The 7,349-nt window shown below is 36.2% G+C and overlaps 1 non-coding gene across 1 annotated transcript; it reads left to right on the top strand.

Annotated features, from left to right (window-relative positions):
- The first annotated feature begins 1,964 nt into the window (after window positions 1–1,964).
- Trnar-acg lies at window positions 1,965–2,037 on the top strand. Its single transcript has one exon. It is a non-coding gene; the product is annotated as a tRNA-Arg (tRNA).
- Window positions 2,038–7,349: the final 5,312 nt, after the last annotated feature.

Here is a 7,349-nt window from a genome sequence, read left to right as displayed (position 1 = left end):
TTTATAACCCAAGGAGATATAATGGTAATCAAAACCTATCACCATAACTAAAACATTACGAAAGAAACAACATATTTATGGCTACACCTAATACTATTGAGGAGTTTCGGGACTTTAATCTATGAAATGGCTTCACAATATACCTACTATTATCAGCATTACACATGCCTAATTATAAAAGTTACGTAAAGTTTATAGAATTGTACTGATTACGTTATTCTGAGAAGTTCTAAGGTCGACACTCGGTGCGGGTACACCTGTGCAATCGTATTTGCCTTATCGAGACGATAAAACCAACGCACTCGATTCGATCCGCTTGTGATAATAATAACGGAGTTCTTTGTGGCCTTCGTTTGTTTTTACGTAAGACTACTAGAAACAAAACACTAGACGGACTGCAGTTGGATTAGTATGGAAATAGATGACCAGACAAGAGCGTGTCTTTCCCAATTTTATATTATAGCTGGTCACACTTGCTGAAAAGTATTTTTGTAGAAAGCATTGAGATTACTTACGTAAGAAAATAGTGCAATGATCTTGAGAAACTTATAAAATGTGGTTTAATTGCGCTGCGATATTTAGTACCTAGATAACTTTACATAGTAGCTATAAATAAAAATTCCATCGTCTCCTCACAATTTCAACACAGTCACACAAAACTAAGTAATGGATTTTAGTTTCGGATCCATAGACAGCGAGGAAGTTATAACAATATATCTTACTAGCTTTTGCGCTTCTAATTAAAATTGCAAAATTCTAGCAATGTTTAATGAAACGTAATTTTATACACAGAGAACAAGGCAAGGTATCAAAAGTCTGTTTTAAAACATTAAAAATCTTTCATTTGCTCTGTGTATGATACACAATTTCGAAAGCACAACTTAAATCATAATAATAATCCAGTGGCGCTACAACCTTAAATGGGTCTTGGCCTCAGATTGCATCCGTTTATTTTATTTTATAGACAATTAGTAGGCGATCAGCTTTCTGTGTCTAGACACATGTCATCGATCTATGCGTTTAAGACATCCCACTTTCTTCACATTATTTGACTACACCGTCCTAATCGCGCATATAGAAGAAAATTCCATTGGCGCATAGAAGTGATTCGAACGCACGACCTCTGGGATAGGGATCACGCATAAGCCTCTTAAATCAGCCTATTAATATAGCAAGCTCATATATAATATACACTACAATATCATATTTCAACTTCATAGAAAAAATGTAATAAGTGGACATCAATCAAGTTAATAATAACAATCTTTGCCGAGATCCGGGCAAGAGTTCCGACCATAATAACAATCAAGTAGGTAATACAGGTGTTAATTTACGTATTTAACACGTTACATATGCATTTTTTATTTATTATAATAACTAAATAACAACTAAGTGCTAAAAGCACAGTAATTAAAAAAAATAATCCAACAAATAAGAGATGTCTTCCAGGCCCTCCAAGGGACTTCCCCTTCTAGACTGTATTTTGAGTTATAGAAATACGGAGGAAATCTCAGAAATTAAAAAACTGTGTATCTTAACCCAATTTCCTTGGGAATCAAACTATTTAAACTTAAGTAAGGTTTAACCAATTCGTTTCACAAACATTATGCTCAGTATTAAGTAATCACACAAAAAGCAAGATTCAAATTGTATAATATCGTTTTCCCGTAGACAGTCAATGTATACCAATAATATGTTACAACAAATATAAATCTCTTATCAGCGACACTATCACCTGTAATAAAAACGTGATTTTTACTATTATATTTTATACTAAAATTAAGTATGAAATTTTTCTATTGTCAAAATTGAGCTGGTAACTGAACACTTTTATAGTTTATACAACAAAGTATAGTAAAAACGTTACGTGAAATACTAAGCACAAAAAATTTAAAGTGTGTAATAGGAAGTTTATTTTTAAATAGATCCAGAATTTAAAGTCAATTTTCAACGCGTTTAACATCGGCCCTGTGGCGCAACGGATAACGCGTCTGACTACGGATCAGAAGATTCCAGGTTCGAATCCTGGCAGGGTCGCGCGTTCTTTTTTTATTTACCTCAATTCACCTACCTTACAATAGCAATTAACCGTATTGTTTAACGCTGACGACATTGAGCTAATGTTTAGCAAACGCTTATAATTTCGTAGTTTGTAAACCAACGAAAAATATTCTCTATTTCTTACTATTACAGCTCAATTTTCCTCGTTATATACAAAATACTTTTTCATAGGATTTTAAGCTTTATTGTTAATATGGAAGGTTGATTTTTGAATGGTGTTTAAATAATGTTGAATGTTTAGCACGCAGCTGACCAAATATTGTAGTCGCGATAATTGGCTGTGATGCAATCGCGTGATCTTTGCATCCGTTTATGTCTACTTGACTAGATTTAAACGTTTTTCAATATTCTTGAAGTTAAACATATACTAGCGGCCTGTCCCCCATCGAACCCTTGGCCTTTAATTTTTAAAATAAATATGGCCTATGATACTGAAAGAATTTTTATAGTCAGTTTTGGTACAAACGTAAAAAATCTATTATTGTAATATTAGTGCAGACAAATATACTGATATGTTATTATAGATGCCTAAATGTATACTATTTGTAGCTGGCAAGAAAAAATAGAATATTCAAAAGCATTAAACGGTAAGTTAAAATTATAGCAATGAAAATTAAAAGCATACGCAGATAAAAATAAGGAGAAATGTTGTTTTCAACAACAATTTGATTTTACACAATTTTATCTTAAATTTCATTGTCATATAAATGTTTTATGTGGTTGTGATACGGATATTTCCTTAGTTATTTATAAAATGTTTACTGTACCTATTCAAAATGTGACTAATCATATAAAAAATGCCATAAAAATTCATATTTAAATTCGTCATATTTATCAAGACTTAATTTTATGTAGTTTTTAATATAACTTTTCTTCTTCTTTAACTTCATTTTAGTCTTATTTAAAAGGGTGGAAAGAAAAACGATTTGCTATATTGTAATATTTTATATTTTTCTGTTCATGTAGATTATACAAAATCAGTGCGAAATTTAAAAGGAAACATGGAAATCGAAGAAGTGTAATAACAATTTGTGACAGGATTACGATATTAGCTGCCAAATATTACTGGCTCTTGAATGAACTGACACTCATTACTATAAAACTATTACACATTGAGAAATACAACCAATGTGATATAAGAATGAGTGCCATTTCCAATATCTATATTTTAACAATATATTTGACCACTAGCAAACATATCCCACGATAACTAAAACTACAACAGTCTAAATCATAATACACCATTTAAGATAATTAAAGCATTTTCACCTTAGTCAATAAATCATAAAAAGGTCTCCAATCTTTATAATTTCTGCTAAATGTTTAATATATTTTTAATTTGATACTATTTACATATTAGTTATGTACATCACGCATATATTTATAAATTAAGGATAGATTATCGCGTCATGTACTCAAACCAATAAACCCATATTCTATGTAGCAACGAAGTTGCCATGCAAAATCACACTCAAAATTTTAACTTAAAATAAAATAATATAGGTAAATCAACTTAAAATCGATTTACATCTTTGATATAAATGGAAGCATCGTTTAAACTTAAGAATAAGAAAATAAGCTGAAAATTTTACGCTATAGACAAGAATTTGTACGAATTTATCGTGCTGTTTCTGATTTCCAATATGAAAGTGACTTAATACAAATGCTGTGAACGACTCAACATAACATTATTTACAAATGTGTTCACAAACATCGCCTAGATTAGTAACTAGTAAAGCTTTTTACATAAAACATTATAACAAAACAAATCGCCACCTCGCAGATGTGTTGGCGGTGATTTTTGCATTGCAATACTAAAGTCTTCTAGTTTTCTGCATAATGCCACGAAATTAAGTAATTATTTATTGATCAAAACGAGATCGAACTTAGGATATCATCATGAGATAGATGATTTTCACTGGAACTGATACTTGAGGTTGACGGCGTCAAGGATTGGGCCCATCGAACCGCGCCTCCGAAGTGTATGCACTTCGAGATATAATATTTTCATCTTCATAAATTAATTGTTCTTAATCTAACTTAGCACGACGGCCTGTCCAACTGCTCTTGTTTGTCTGGAGTCTGTAACAAAAGAAAAGTTATATAAGTATCATACACAAGTAGGTAAATGATTAAGATTAGCCCCTATATTAATTATAATCAATTAACGTTATTACTGATTGAGTATTGCGAGTGTATCGGGTGGCCTATACACATCCCGCCTGCGTCCGGCCATCTGTCAGCGCATATGTGCTGTGTTTCAACACTGTTTTAATTCATTAGTGTCCGGTCAATAAGCCTATTCTACCCCAATTTGATTCAATTGACACATGCCGTGCCGAGGACACATGTTATAAATTGGTGTAAAAATATTTGATACGGTTTGTTAGTAATCAGAAGCGCTGTGACCAGTACACATATCAGGATTGGTAAGTGTTTGATTACCGTTTCCCGTCTTTGCACATCCGCGGCACAGCTGAGCAACCGCTGCACGTGGGCAAACCCTATTTACGGACATACTGAAGGGAGAGCACACATGTCCCGATCGGGACTTCGCGAGTGAACACGTGAAATCCTTTTATGAGAGGAGCATTGTCGGATAATGAATAGGTACATTGCATTTATTTAGCTATCCGCCACCGGCGGGCGCCGTCACGTGTAGTCACACGCAGCTGTGATGAGACCGTTACCCGCACAATGCCCTCGATCGATCGTGTCGATGGAATCCGTGATCGGAGAAATTGATGCACGTGCAAACCCATTTCGCCGTGTTGCATTGTCTACTCGGAGGCTTCTTAAGTTTATGCGTTCGGAGAAACATAAAGGTGATCGTAAAACTTTCACGTGCGCGATTTATGCGTGAGGTTAGGAGACAAAGATATTATTCAGAGGAGCGAGTAAGCGGCGAGCGTGGGCGTGGACACCTGGCGTTAGCGTTGCTTGTCTTGATCGCTGACTGAGACGCGGTGCGTGGGAGGCGGCCAGTGCCTTCAAACCAATTTGTAAGGCATTACTATACCAAGAGTATTAAGAAATCTTTAATGATCCAATATCTTTTATATATCTTAATGCATTATCTACAGCAACATGATTATAAGGCGCTGACAGAGCACAATGTATAAAATGCGAATAAAAATAGTGCCCTTAAATTGTTGGTTATGTTAACCGAATGGGGTGGTAAGCATTGTGTGGTATAAAGGGTGTGTTGCGCCGGATTACACGCCTAGCTTTCATTATTATTGGTACTTAACTGCTTATTACGATCGGAGCGAAAAGTCAATTTGGTTGAGCACGTTTGTATTGGCATTTACAGTCGTGAAAGGGTAAATTGAGTAATTGTACATAATATCTGAAATTTTAACTGTTACAAAGGAGATACATGAAATTTTAAGTTGCGATTAACTTGTTTGCAAAGTCCCACGGTCGTGAGGCAGCTGCGGGGAACAATTTACGGGCTTGTTTTGCGATAGTGCCCCGTGGTGTATGATCGTGACCGCGGTTTGTGGCACAGAGATGCCTTCAGAGATATCGTCGTGAAATGCCACATCACGACTACGACGTTACTTTAAATTCCGACACGATTTAAGCTTCGTTTTTTATGTTTTTTTACTTCACCCGTCCGTTTGCTACGTCGTTCATCGCGATACAGAGAAATCGAAGTGTTCGATGTCCTTGTGAGTTTGATTTTATATTCAAGAATGTGGTTAGATCAGTCGACATTCCGATAGTTCCTTGAGCCGTTGTATTAGTAAATATCGGGTTCGATGAAATAGAGCGCCGTGCGCGATGCCGGCGCCTGCGGCGGTATCGTTACTATGCCGTCGATTATTTTCAAGTAAAATATAGTCATTACATATACAGTACTGTTTTTAATAATGTAGCCTACAGCCAAATTAAAAATAGAGTATAGATGATGAGTTGTAAATTTTACGCAGACAAATGTGAACGTTGTGTACTTTCTTCTTAGATTCTGCGCGGCAGCTTGTGTCTCCTAAATCACGTTTGTTTTGAACATTACCAGCAACTGGCAGTGATTAAAATTTACGTGGCGCGACCAAGTATTAACGAGCACGCATTGCGCCGGGGGCTTGTAGCGAGCCGTACATATAAATCCTTCGATATGCACCTGCTCAGACATCGACCGCGACATAGCAATCTCATTGCGCTGCATTTTAGATATTAAAAGAACGTTTATTGCTTTAACAACTGAGTCATTCTAGAGCTAAAGCAATGAGTGATTTACTGAATGTAATTATCCGACGGCGGTGCCATAATGATTAGTAGATGTAGAGTCGTTAGTGTGATCCAAAACGGCGAGACGAGGTAATTAGGAAAACTAGCGAAATGGCAATCACGCAGGTGTAGTGCGGAATGGCAAACCAAGTAGAATAAATACGTGTTGAATATTCAGATTGTGTCAGTACACGGTCGTTTACGCGGCGCCGGCGCAGGTGGCTCATTTCAAGGCTGAAATTCAAAACAGTCACGCACGCGGATAGCGGACTAGATTAACTTCTTGTTTACCTACCTTGCAGTTATTACATCAAAACGTATTCTGAAGTTATTAACTTTTCAACACTAAGAGATGCATAAATTATATTCAGATTGATTATAAAGCCTTGCATTGCAGCTATTTGCTGGCATAAAATTACTCTAAACGCTTTAAGCGATTGAATTGTCGCACGTACATAAATACGGGACCTATTAGCGTACACTAAGATATATTACGTTTAAAACAATTGTTAATGTACGTCACGTTTTGTTGTGAAACTATCAGCATCTCCGCTTTTACCGTCCCGCGCGGCGCTTGCGAAATACGCAGGTGTGCGCAGCAAAAACACCGACACGACCGATTTCATTAACTTTTTATGCAACATCTATTCGAGCGTTGCGCTGGTTGGAAATTTAAAAAGTCTTTATACAATTTTCGACGCATAATACTGTTTGTTTTGATGTAAGAATCCCTCTATTTACCTAAATATTACTTACTTACGGTCAAAAGAATTAAAATAACCAAAAATTAAATTGAAATATAAATAAAACTTACCGTATGACTAATTTGTTGTGTTGTTAATGTTATAGGGGATCTCTCAGCGGGAAGAATTGTGTTTGGGGCTGGTCTGGGGCCGAGCGGGCGGCGACGAGGCTTCGGGGGTGAGGTACACGCAGGCGCTAATGCAGCCTCCGCCTCGAATTGACCAACCGCAGGGTGGTTCTCCAAAGCGGTTTGCAAGTCACAAATGTAATCGATCACATGTTGAATTACTTCCAGCTTTGAAATCCGTCGG

This window comes from Pieris napi, chromosome 4 (assembly GCF_905475465.1).
Source record: "Pieris napi chromosome 4, ilPieNapi1.2, whole genome shotgun sequence".
In the NCBI taxonomy this organism is placed as follows: Eukaryota; Metazoa; Arthropoda; class Insecta; order Lepidoptera; family Pieridae; genus Pieris; species Pieris napi.
Note: the sequence above shows the minus strand (reverse complement) of the source record. Positions and strands in the feature narration are given on the sequence as shown.